Source organism: Dama dama, chromosome 14 (assembly GCF_033118175.1).
Source record: "Dama dama isolate Ldn47 chromosome 14, ASM3311817v1, whole genome shotgun sequence".
Lineage (NCBI taxonomy): Eukaryota > Metazoa > Chordata > Mammalia > Artiodactyla > Cervidae > Dama > Dama dama.
The window spans coordinates 58,510,120-58,523,463 of record NC_083694.1 but is presented as its reverse complement, the minus strand read 5'-3'; the positions used below and the strand labels follow the sequence as shown (position 1 = coordinate 58,523,463).

The following is a 13,344-nucleotide window of genomic DNA, read 5'->3' as shown; positions in this document are numbered from 1 at the left end:
TGCAGGTGGATTCTTTACCAACTGAGCTATGAGGTTAGTTTTAAGCTGACAACACTATAAAGTGCACTAAATCAGAATAATACACAACTTTATCTTTTTCACTCTTAAGTGCTTTGTATATTTTCCAATGAAACTCTTCTTTGCTAAGTCTGAAAGTTATTATGATGTTATTTCTGTTTTCTGTCTATACGGCATAGGTATATAATTACTACTAAATGGTCCTCAATCATCAGGAAAAAAAAAAAAGGTGTAACCTAATTCAAAAAAAGTTTAAATTTCAGTTAGTTTCTCAAACGATTAGAAAGTAAAGGCTGTATCATGCATTATCCATAATCCTTCCTATTAAAATAAACAAGTGCTAGAAATTCCCTGGTGGTCTAGTGATTAGCACTTGGTGCTTTCACTGCCAGGGCCTGGGTTCATCTCTGGTCAGGGAACTAAGATCCCACAAGCCTCACAGTACCGCCAAGCAAGCAAACAAAAAGTTCTTATTAATCATTTTATATATTAAGGTGTTAAGTACAGTATTATTCAAAGGTACCCTTTAAACATCTATAATCTACTTAGTTGAAATGGCCATTTGTTATTGATGATAAACTGGAGCTCAAAATAAAATAAGCAAAGTATTATGAGAACATCAAGGAGAATGGGACAGTTTCCAAAAGTCCGAAATAAGAGGAAGCAGCATTTGAGTTATTTCTAGAAGAATAAATAAACAGTGTTGCAAAAGTCAGGCAGATGAGACAAGGCTATTCAAGGCTAAAAGAAACTAATGAAAGGGCATGAGGGTGGGAAAGTGCAAGGCATTTTTTTGAGAAGCTTCAAGTAATCTAAGTCTAGTGTGGGTGAAACAGAAGATGTGGGGGAGTGGGTATGCTTTGAAATGAGGCTGGAAGACATTCTGGGTCTGACTGTGGAATGCTTTCTTGTGCCTTAGGATTAGATCCATACTTCAGAAAAATACCTGATTGGCAGGTTGCTTTCATCAGAGCTACTTAGTTGGTTAAAAAAAGATACACTTATCTCTGAGCTCCAGTGTGTTGTTAGCAACAGTTTGTACCAGCTTTATGAGCTCATTAATAAATTTTCAAAAACTTTGCAAACCGGTTGTTAAACACAGTCATTTTAAGTTAAATTACATTAACTTATAATCTGCTATATTAAAAACAAAGGCAATGAAAACTCAGATTCATCACTTCCTAATTATTTTACTAAAATGATATTATTTGTTCTTTTAGGTTATATATGTTTATTGTATCTATATAATGGAAATACTGTTTATCATCTCCCAACATGCCACATGAATCATCTTAGTAGCTTGAAATTGGCTATGGTGGCAGTCTGTATTTACACCATGGAAATCAGCAAACACTGCAAATCAGTGCCCCAGCCCCATTCCCATTCCTGGACGAGAACTACTATTTTAAACATGCCAGGACACCACTGTTCACATTCTTCTCCTGGAAAGTCAGTGGCAGGGAACAGAAATACAAGTTTTTTAAATGGCCCATAGCTGATTCTAATGAACAGTCAAGCTTGGATATAAACACATTTTAAGGTTTAAACTATTTCCACAAAACTTTCCTCCATCAAAAGCAAACTGGGTTAATATTTGTACTATAGCACGGTGCTATACAAAATATCAACTTAAAAATTTTAACTTAATATTTACTTACTACATAGCTTTAGTCAGATATGTTATGACCTGTTCACTTCCTTCTATATACAGACACAGAGTCTAGCTGAGTAATATTTTCAATAATTAGCATCATGGTTGCACACAAAAAAATCTGTAACTCATCTACTAAAGTTTGTAAAGAATAAAGCAAATTTAGCAATGTAATACATTTCATTCATCATACTTTCAAAATAAGATCAACAGAGAAAAAGAAAAAGGAATTAATAATGAAGCTAAAAATAATGTGCTAATTTTCTGTTATTTCTTCTAGCTTTTAAATACAAGTTCTATCTTTAGAATATGGGCTTCACTGGTGGCTCAGACAGTAAACAATCTTCCTGTAACATGGGAGACCTGGGTTTGAGATCTGGGTTTGATCCCTGAGTAGGGAAGAACCCCTGGAGAAGGAAATGGCTACCCACTCCAGAATTCCTGCCTCGAAATTAAAATGGACAGAGGAACCTAGCAGGCTACAGTCCATGGGCTCGCAGAGTCAGACATGACTAAGTGACTATCACTTTCACTTTTCACTTATCCATCTTCAGAATATAATTCTTAAAATGGGACAATGGGCTAAATTGCCTTCCTTTAAGCCCATATTATTTCTATGAAGTTTCTATGAAACATACACAAGAACTTACTGACTTAAAAAATATTTTAATATAGTATTTTAGAATAAGTAATTTTTATCTTATGAACTTCTTCAAACAATGGTTAACATGCACCTGGTCTACAAATGCTGTATTTTTGGTCTCTTTTTAATTATCACCCTTACTTGATCTTTCCCATCCCCTAAATGAGGAGTGCGTCTCCCTGAAATTATCTGCCTTCATTGGTATTCAGGGATTGTATCAGGAAGATATTATCACTTTAGGCAAGCAATTACATCTAATTCTCTGTTGGCTAACTCTGGTAGCCCACTTTAGTAATGTTCAGAATCACAGAAAATCAAGTTATTGGTATTCTACCCTAAGCTTCTATTACACACCTGCCATATTAGAAGCATAATTAATACCAGACATGTGGATGGCAACGGTATCTACTGAATCTAAAACAAATAAGCTTCTTAGAGTTTTCTACCTATTAGGCTTCATAGGAAGATAAAGCAAAAGAGTATGTTAGGAAAACTGCTAAGGAAAAAAACAGAAAAAAATCACATATGGACATCATCCTGAGCAATATTTCATGAAGGATATATTAAATATGGGCTTCCCTCATGGCTCAGATGGTAAAGACCTGCAATAAGACCTGGGTTCAAGCCCTGGGTTGGGAGATCCCCTGAAGAAGGGAATGTATACCCATTCCAGCATTCTTGCCTGGAGAATTCCATGGACAGAGGAGCCTGGCGGGCTACAGTCCATGGGGTCTAAAGAGTCAGCCAGCAGGTTAAATATGAAAAAAGTGGCACTGTATGTAAAGCGAACACTGTTCTTTCAACCAAAACCTTTCTACTCTGGTAATAGCTTACTAGTTTTTAATCTTAAATTAAACAAGGAAACAAAACAGACTGGGGACACTGTTTTCAAATCCCAAACCTATATAGGTAAGCTGAGTTATGAATGAATTTGGCATCTAGCAAATTCCTAGTTCTACTCCTATAACCTAAAAACATCAAAGCACTGAATTATGAGACTAACATGGTTCTCTGAAAATTAATGGATCTAGAAACTTCTGTGATCTTTAAACACATTTCAGTTAATATCTGAGGTCACATGTGCTATATCTCCTTAGGTGGTTATTAATTTATCCCAGAACAGGCAAGACAGACATTATATTCCCATTTTAAAGTTAAGAAAGCTGAAGTTCAGCGAGACAGTCAGTAAGTGGAAAGATAGGTGGGTTTGAAGTTAGAAGATCTGGGTTTGAATCCAGACTCTATCTCTTTTCAACTCTGTGATTATAGAAAATTCATAATCTTAAAATGACAGACAAAAATGGAAATCACTAGGCCTAAGGATAAATAAGGAAGCTAGTAATAGGAATCCTAATCAAAGCAAGTTTTTTTTTTACTAGACAGCACCATTTCTCTAAGACCATATCAACTCAAAAAAATAGCTCCATAAACTATTAAGCAATATTAAAAATATTTCCAAGGTATCTGGAAAGCAGAATTTAAAAACTATACACATATTACTATTTCATACTGTATATAACATGATGTTAATAGAAAAAGACAGAGGTAGCTATCTCTGATGAAGAAAATATGATTATTAAGGGGATTCATTTTTAACTTTATTTATGTATTATTTGAATTTTGTTTTTTACAGTGATATATACATATCCATGTTTTACTTGTATAATTAAAAGAAAAAGGAAGAAAGTGGACTAAAGAAAACAGTTACTAATAGGGTGATGATATTTTATAAATTATTTAAAGGAGTGTTTAATGTTGTTATATTGTTTTTATAAAAAAGGACACAGGAATTCATTTATTCATTCAACAAATGTTTACTGAGTGTCTACTACTATAAGCTGTGTTTTATATACATATATTAGATCAGCTACAAAGAAAAATCTGTTGTCTACTGGGTAACCAGGTATATTTTAGAGAATAGAAATATACTGAAGAATTATTAAGGGTTAAGTGTGAAAGAGGAGAGATGTAAAACGAACAAAAGCACAGTGTGTAAGTGTAACTACAGAACTGTGTATAGAGAGGGAATCAACAGGTTAAGACTTTCAGGAGGGGAAACAGCCAGGAAAGGCTTCCTGGAGGAAGTGCTACTTGAGTTGAGTCTTGAAAGTTAAGTCTTGAGTTAATCAGGTTTGTGAGGCAGAGAGAGCCATATCAAAGAGTAGAGATCATTCGATCAACAAATGAACACCTACTTACTAAATGCCAGGTATTATTCTAGACACCATGTACACAGTTATGAATCTAATTCACCAGTGGACAAATTTCCTACCCTAACGAAGTTTACTACTTACTTGGGGTAGACACAAATAAACAAGATGATTTCAGATAGTGAAAAGTGCCATGAACAGAACATGGTGACATGAGCGATTCTGGTGGAATTCCTTTAGATAGTGTACAGGCAGAGAAGATCTCTAAGTTGATATCTGGGTAGTAAAAAGGAGCCAGCTACATGAAAAGCTAGAGGAAGAGTTACATACATAATATTAATCTCCTAGTAACCATATTTTAAAAGCTAAGAAGAAACAGGTAAAAATAATTTTATAATATATTTAATATACCTAAAATGTTATTTTAATGTATGACCAATAATAATATAATACATACAATTCTTAGGGAGACCTTTTACATTCTTCCATACCAAGTCTACAAAATTCAGCTTGTATTTCACATGTAAAACTTATACCAACTTTGACTAGACATGTCTCAAGTGTTCAATAGCTCCATGTAGCTAGTAGCTACATTACTGAATAATGCAGTGCTAGATACTATAAATGAGATGACTATGAGGAGTGAAGATTGGAAGTGGTGTATTAATGAAAAGGCTCTTGTGGTAGCTCAGTGAGAAAAGATAAGGACTAGAATTGAGAGCAAATATAAGGTATAGAGAGGTCAGGCAAAATCTGAGAAATATTTAGGAACTAAAATTGTCAGAATTTGGTGAAGTGTGAAGATGAGAAGAAGGGTAGAGTCAAGGATGACTCCTATCTGTTGTTGCTGTTGTTTTGGCCACGCTGCAAGGCATATGGGATCTTGGTTCCCCAATCAGGGATCAAATCTGTGGCCCCTGGAGTGGAAGAGCAGTGTCTTAACCACTGGACCACAGGGAAGCCCCAAAGGAGGACTCCTAGTTTTTAACCTGGCTGACTGGGTGAGACAGTGCCAAGAACTGAGGTAGAAAACACTGGTGAGTGTGGTGCTAAAGAAACCTTAGGGAATAAAAATGTTTAGTTTTGGAATACTGACTTTGAGATACCTATGAGACATCAAGGTGGAAGATGGCCAGAAAACAACTGGAAATAAACAATCTTGAGATACAGACTGGGGAGTCATATACATGTAGCCAGTGATTGAAACCATTTTGGAAGCATCAAAATAATACAAGCCTCTTCTGTGAAAAGGGCAATGACATAATCAGAAATAGAAGTCTTCTATCTGTATTGCATTTGACTAAACTTGGTTGAGTTTATTCTCCCTGTGTTTCTTTATACCAAAGATCTGAAGAGATGAGAGCTCTTTCAAATGTTACAGACCTTCTCTTAACTCTTTCAAAATAAATTTTAATTCTGTATTTGTAAACATTTCAAGGTTCATAAATATGTTTAAGTTATTGTATAAAGTCATTATGACTATCAGAATAGAGACAATAAGGAAAGGCAGAGTACTGTTTTCAGAGGTAGGAATGAGAAAAGGAAACAGGCTAGACCAGATGGCTTACTGAGATAAGGAAAGTCTTTTTAGGGTGAGAGACTGTTGAGCATATATATAGGCTGAAGGAAAAGAGCCAGTGATGATGAAAAGATTGAAGACTTAGGAAAGAAAACGGGTGACTGCTGGAGCAAGATCCTGAAAGAGATATGAGGAAATAAGGTCAGAGCACTAACCTTGTTCCCAAGTCTGGGAAAAATATGATGAGAATAGGTTTGGATTAAAAAAGTATGTATATAGGTGGAAGACAGCTGAAGGAAAATGACCTGATAAGTTCAATTTTTTCAGGGTAGTAGGAGACAAAGGTAGTCTGTGAAAGTAAACAGGGGAAGACTGGGTTGGAGGTCTTGAGAAAAGGAATGAGCTAAATACTTTGTGCTTATATTTTCTTCTATTATTATATAAACATACTTTTGGGGCTTCCCCGGTGGCTCAGCAGTAAAGAATCTAGCTGCAGTGCAGGAGCCACAGGAGACACTGGTTTGATCCCTGGGTCGGGAAGATCTCTTGGAGGAGGGCCTGGCAACCCACTCCAGTCTTGCCTGGAGAATCCCATGGACAGAGGAGCCTGGCAGGCTACAGTCCATAGGGTCTCAAAGAGTTGGATATAACTGAAGTGATTTAGCATGCAAACATGCAAACATAGTTTTTCTCTCTTTCCTACATCTACTATTTTTAAAAGAATCTAACTTCAAAATGGAGTGAATTGTATATGTGTTTGTATTATTCCATTAAATTGTAATGTCTTTTAGGGAAAGATCTCATGTCAGCATTTTTTCAGGGCCTATGTACTCCACTTCACACAGCAGGAACTCAACATTTGCCAAGTTGAATTGAGGGCAAGCACTGTGTTTTACTCATTTTTAAACTTTCTGCACAATGCCTTACATTCCAACAAATATTTGGGGAAGGCAAATGGTTCCTGGCAGCCTACACATACAATGTGTCTCTAAAAACTTGTATATGCTGAATATGAAAAAGTCAAGTAACAGATGTACATCTTGTATGAGGATTTAGTTTCCTAAGAACTAAAAATAAAAAAATAAAACCCTTTATTGTATCTTGTCTTTTAGACATAATATTTAATGACAAAATTCCCAGCATCTTACAGACATTTTTCATTTTTACTCTTTATAACAGAACACAGATAATCTCTTCAAAACCAACATGTTGGCACTGACACTTAAAACTTGCTAACAGCATGCCTAATGATCTCCATCTTTGCTTTAGTTATATTAAATGAGACATTTCCTTTCTAATAATGAAGTATAATATATAATTTCTATTCATTTTAATAAAAATATACAAAATAACCAGTTTTCAATTGAAAATCACTAGTCATACCAAGAACAAGGAAGATAACAAATTGAAGGAAAAAAGTCAATCAGTAGATGCCAAAAATGAGATGAGAGATGCTGGAATTATGTGATGAAAATGCTTTAATGAACAATTAAATAAATAAATACTTGAAACAGTGAAAAAATTAAAAGCATCACCAAGGAAATACCTAGTCTCAGCAAAGAAACAGAAGACATTAATAGCAGAGCAGAGAAGAGAGAAGAAAGAGTCTGCAAACTGGAAAACAGAAGAATAGAAACTACAAATCTTAAACACTGGAAAGAAAATAGATTTAAAAAAAGAAGAAAAGAGAAGAGGTTCAGGACCCGTGGAATCATAAAAAAATGTGTCATCAGAGCCCAGAAGGAAAGAATAGAGAGGGGCTGGAAAAATACTTAAAGAAATAATGGCTGATAACTCCTCAAACTTTTGGTAAGAGACTTAAAGCTAAAGATTCAAGAAGTTGAGCAAACCTCAAATAAAATAAACCTAAAGCCAAGACACATTATAATTAAATTTCTCAAAACTAAAAATAAAGAAATGATGACCACAAGAAGGCTATCAAATAAAGCAGATTTCAGAGCAAAGAAAATTAGTGGAAACAGACAGGGCCATTATATAAGCATAACAGAATAAATCCACCAAGAAGATGTAGCAAGCCTCATTGATTGTGTCTATGCCAAACAACCAAAATAGCAAAATGTGTGAAGCAAAAATGGACAGAATTGAATGGGAAAAAAGACAAACCCACAATTACAGTTAGAGATTTGAACTCTCCTCGTCAACAACTAATGGAACAAGTAGATAGAAAATAAGCAAGGATACAGAACTCAACAACATCATTTGTTAATAGGATCTAATAAACATTCCATCCTACAAGAGCACAATAGAGATTCTTTCAAGTGTCCAGTGAACATATAGCAAGATCTGCCACAAAAGTCAATAGTTAAAAAAAAAAATTTAAATACTTGGAAACTAAACAACACACTACTAAATAATTCATGGATCAAAGGGAAAATCTCAAGGGATATTTAAAGAATACACTGAACTAAATGAAAATATTTCAAAATTTGGGGGATGTGGCTAAAGCAGTGCTGAGGGGAAAATGCATAGCATCATACATATTATACATACTACTGCATACATTAGAAAACAGAAAAAGTAACAAATCAATAATCTAAGAACCCACCTCAAGAACCTAGAAAAACAAAATAAATCCAAAGCAAGTAGAAGGAAGGAAATAACAAACACAGAAATCAGTGAAACTGACAAGGAAAACAGAAAATAATCAATGAAAAGCTGATTCCTTGAAAAGATCAATTAATAGCTGACAGAGTAGACACAAATTACCAACATCAGAAAGAAAACGGGATTATCATTACCAACACTGAAGACATCAGAAGGATAAGGGAATATTATATTTAACTCTACCCCCATAAATTTCAACAACTTAGATAATATGGACCAAATTCTTTAAAAAACAAAGAAACTGAATTTCTAATTTAAAAACTGCCCCAAAATACAACTCCAGGTCCAGATGGTTTCACTGGAGAATTCTACCAAACTATTAAAGAAGAAACATTCCACAAATTACAAGAAGAAACAAAACCTCTCAATTTATTTTATGAAATTAGTTTTACACCTATGCCCAAATCAAAGACAGCACACAAAAAGAAAAATACAGACCAATATCCCTTGTGAACACAGACAGATACAAAACCCTTAACAAGATATTAGCAAACGGAATTTAGCAACATGTAAGAAAAATTATATACCATGTCCAAGTAGGGTTTATTCCAGAGATGCTATACTGTTTCAGTATTCAAAAATTAACAATATAATTCACCATTTTAATTGGTTAAAACTTAGAAGAAAAATGACAGGATCATATCAAAAGATCTAGGCAAAGCATTTGAAAAAAAAATCTCGCAGAAAAAGAGGAAAAGAGAAGAACTTCATCACCTTGATTCCTCAACAAAAACCCTATAGCATTAGCTAAGGAAAGTTTACTTATTATACTTAATGGTAACAAACGAAATGCTTTCACCTAAGATTAGAAACATGGCAAGGATATCTGCTCTTACCATTCTTACTCAACAGTACTGGAAGTTCAAGTCTGTGCAATAAGCGGGGAAAAAAATGAAAAGAAGCAAAAAGTATAGAGATTGGAAAGAAAGAAATAAAACTGTCCCTTATCGCAGCTGACATTATTGCCTATGTGGATAATCCCAAGGAATGTACACTGGGATTATCCAATGCTGTATACTTGGAACACTGTACATCAACCATACTTCAACTTAAAAAAATTAGTAAAAAAAGATATGTCATGTTCATCTATGCATGCCAGGCATCCAGCACAGCCTGACATACAATAGGTGTTTTATAAATGTTTGCTGAATAAAACAGATGTGACAGATGTAATGAAAAAAGAAATTCAGTCATTAAATTATACTTAATGCAATTTATCATCTGTATAGATCCTTATTTACTGACTCTTCCATAACAAAATGATCTCTTCAGTGATTTTATTAAAGATTGACTTCTGCCTTTTCTCACTCCTTTAGTAATATAACAAAATAATAATAATTCTAGAATGTATAAAATATGTTTTCATCATCTCTCCTGCAGAGAGAAACAGTTTCATTTCTTGAAGTAAATGGAATGCTACTGACCATAATTACTCTACAATATAAGGATCCCAAAAGTTTTTGACACTCTCTCAAGTGCTTACTTTATAAAGCTGTAAAAAACCTTCAGATACTAAATTCATATGGGTAGGAACTTTTTTGTTAGTTAAACTGGAAAAAATTAAGCAACAAACACAAGTTAAAATTATAGACAACTAAAACTGGAAACAAGATTAAGATTTAAGTAGTCATAACTGAACTCTGGTGTTGGAGAAGACTCTTGAGAGTCCCTTGGACTGCAAGAAGATCCAACCAGTCCATCCTAAAGATCAGTCCTGGGTGTTCATTGGAAGGAATGATGTTGAAGCTACTTTGGCTACCTCATGCGAAGAGTTGACTCACTGGAAAAGACCCTAATTCTGGGAGGGATTGGGGGCAGGAGGAGAAGGGGACGACAGAGGATGAGATGGCTGGATGGCATCACCAACTCAATGGACAAGGGTTTGAGTAAACTCCAAGAGTTGGTGATGGACAGGGAGGCCTGGCGTGCTGCGATTCATGGGGTCGCAAAGAGTCGGACACGACTGAGCGACTGAATTGAACTGAATATCAGTAGTACACAGTAATAAGAGTTGAGTTAAAAATATAAAAATAAAATATAGATATGTTAGAAAAATGACAATATTATACATTATGATTAATTAACAGATCTAAGAAGGAGAGAGTATATATAACAGGAAGTATGAACAGAGAAAGATGGAATGCTAAAATCTCTCACCATTTTCCACACAACCTGTCAATCAATACTCTAAACTTGTATAACATATCAGATGTAAAACAGCCATCTGAAATAACTCAATCTCAGAGTCCAAGACTGTGATGTCTTTTTATAAAAACCTTCATTTGATGCCCTTTCTTTCAAATGGGCATTAGAAATAAGAGTAAAACCTGTACTATCCCAAACTTTACCAGTACTTCTGAAACATCTATTCAAATATTTAATCCAGAATCATCTCATCAATTACAGTATCAATTCACTTTGAAAGTGAAAAGTGAAAGTGTCAGTCACTCAGTCGTGTCTGACTCTTTATGACCCCACTGACTGTAGCCCACCAGGCTCTTCTGTCTGTAGAATTCTCCAGGCAAGTATACTGGAGTGGGTTGCCATTTCCTTCTTCAGGGGATCCTCCCGACCCAGGGATTGAACCTGGGTCTGTGGCATTGCAGGCAGACTCTTTACCGACTGAGCCACCAGGGAAGACACAATTCACTTTGAGATTTAATTAAAAATAAAAAGTTTAAGTAATCTCTAATGACTTTAAGCCAAAAAAAAAAAAAAAAGAAAAGAAAGAAAGTTGATGGGGAAACAAAATCTTTTGGTTAGTAAAGAACCCTTGGTACTTCGTTGGTTTCTTTTTTTTTTGTATTTGTGCTGAGGCTTCCATTAGCGTTAACACCTCTAATCTGTCTCTGCCCTTGCTCTCTCATTCTTCACTAAGGAACTTATTAACACATACTCTCTTAAAGCTTTCTTATGAAGTGGGAACTCTGTTATCAGGTAACATGCCCAAGGTGCATTTGACCCAAAGCCTATACTCTAATTCAGTATATTCTCCTGCTTCTCTACTATTCACTGCTTGACTATCTAAGACTTTACAAATAGTACAGTGAGAGGAAGCAGTATGCAAACCAAGTTTTTTCCATATTTGCTTACTACTTTCTTTAAAGTCTACTAATGTTTACTTAAGTGTGATCAATGAATCACCTTTAATAGAAGTACCACGAGGTACAGGTTAAAAATGTAAATTTCTGGATCATCACCCTAATCTTAGTGAATTAGACTATAGGTGGGCCCAATATTATGCATTTTTAAGTAATAATCCATGGTGAGTCACACATATACCAAAGTTTTAGAATCCCAGCATCACATCATGCTACCTTGTTGGAAATAACTTTTTTAGAATAGAAAAGGGAATGGACTCAGAGGCTGAGAATTATGGTTTTGCTACTTACTGCCATGTGACCCTGGACAGGCCATTTAATCTTGCTGATATGTTAAAATAATAACAACTACTACTTTCTCTCAGGGTTAATATCAGGTTCAAAATAAAATAATCTATGCCAACATAATGGCAAATAGCTCTATGAGAATAATAGAATGTAAAGAGCTGAAGGATCCTGTCTTAGATAAATCTAGTCTAGGACAACTCTCTTAATTTTTTTAATGAAAATAACTACTTTCCTGTTTATTAAAGAATCATACACTTACAATAAAAATTCATGGAAGGACAATGTGAGAGCACTGGACAACCATATTACCCATAAATGTTAACTTATTCATCAGTTAAAAGTTTTAATATTCTTACTTTCTTTTCATTTTCTTATATAATAATTATAATCAGAAGAAAGTTAAATAATAGTGATGACTGCAAATATCCTCATGTTAGTCGAGATTTTAATGAGAATGTCTTGAATATTTCACCTGTAAGTCATGATTCTAACTGTTGGTCTGGGATGTTGATCGACAGAGAGAGAGAGAGAGAGAGAGTGAGAGTGTGTGTGTGTGTGTGTGTGTGTACACGTGCATGCTATATTTAAGACAGATCCTTATATATATTTTTAATTAGTGAATGTCTCTGGCATCTATCTAGATGATCAATCTCATGGCTTTTCTTCCTCAGTCTTCAGTAAAATATTCCTAAATTATCTTAGTCATGGTTACTCCAAAGCCCATGTTCTTTCTCTCAACATAAAATAGTGCTTTTCATTAAGATGATGCATTTAAAATTCTTCCTGGCAGAGGATTTGATTAAATTGAGCAGAGAGAGGGATTTGGCTTTCTAAGGTAAGGACATTACACTTTCTGCAACAGAAGGTTAAATGAAGGGTAAATTTTAAACACTGGTTTCAAATATCAAATTTGTTTCAGTCGAGGAAGGAAATACAGTTGGCCACATATTCATAACTGAGGAGGAGGAAGAAGGTTATACGACAGATCCTAGACTTTCAGTTTGTCCTTCTTCAGTGCCCTGGTCTTTTCTACACCAGCTATGAAATGTTATAGAAGCCTCAATAATCCACTTTGGTAGATGTTCATTTCTTTTGAGTAGACTTCCTGGTGAGATTAAAACAGCTGCAAGTAGTACAATTCTGCTTTTAAAAGAAATACGCTCTTAAAAAAAAATCAATTAAAAAACAGAGCTGCTCCAGGGTATTATTATTCAGAGGCAAACAAAAGTATTTACAGAGAGCCCTGAGAATCCCACACGAGGAACAAAGAAATGCAACACATCAATGTGATATTTAAGCAGTAGGTAGATGCTTTATTTTCCCTCCTATTAAGCAGAAGCACTATTTTA

At 34.7% G+C, this 13,344-nt stretch overlaps 1 protein-coding gene across 1 annotated transcript in view; it reads right to left on the bottom strand.

Moving 5' to 3' along the window:
• The window catches only part of XPR1 (xenotropic and polytropic retrovirus receptor 1), a 203,042-nt gene that overhangs the window by 17,697 nt on the left and 172,001 nt on the right, over positions 1 to 13,344 (bottom strand). The gene's annotated exons all lie outside the window — the stretch shown is intronic.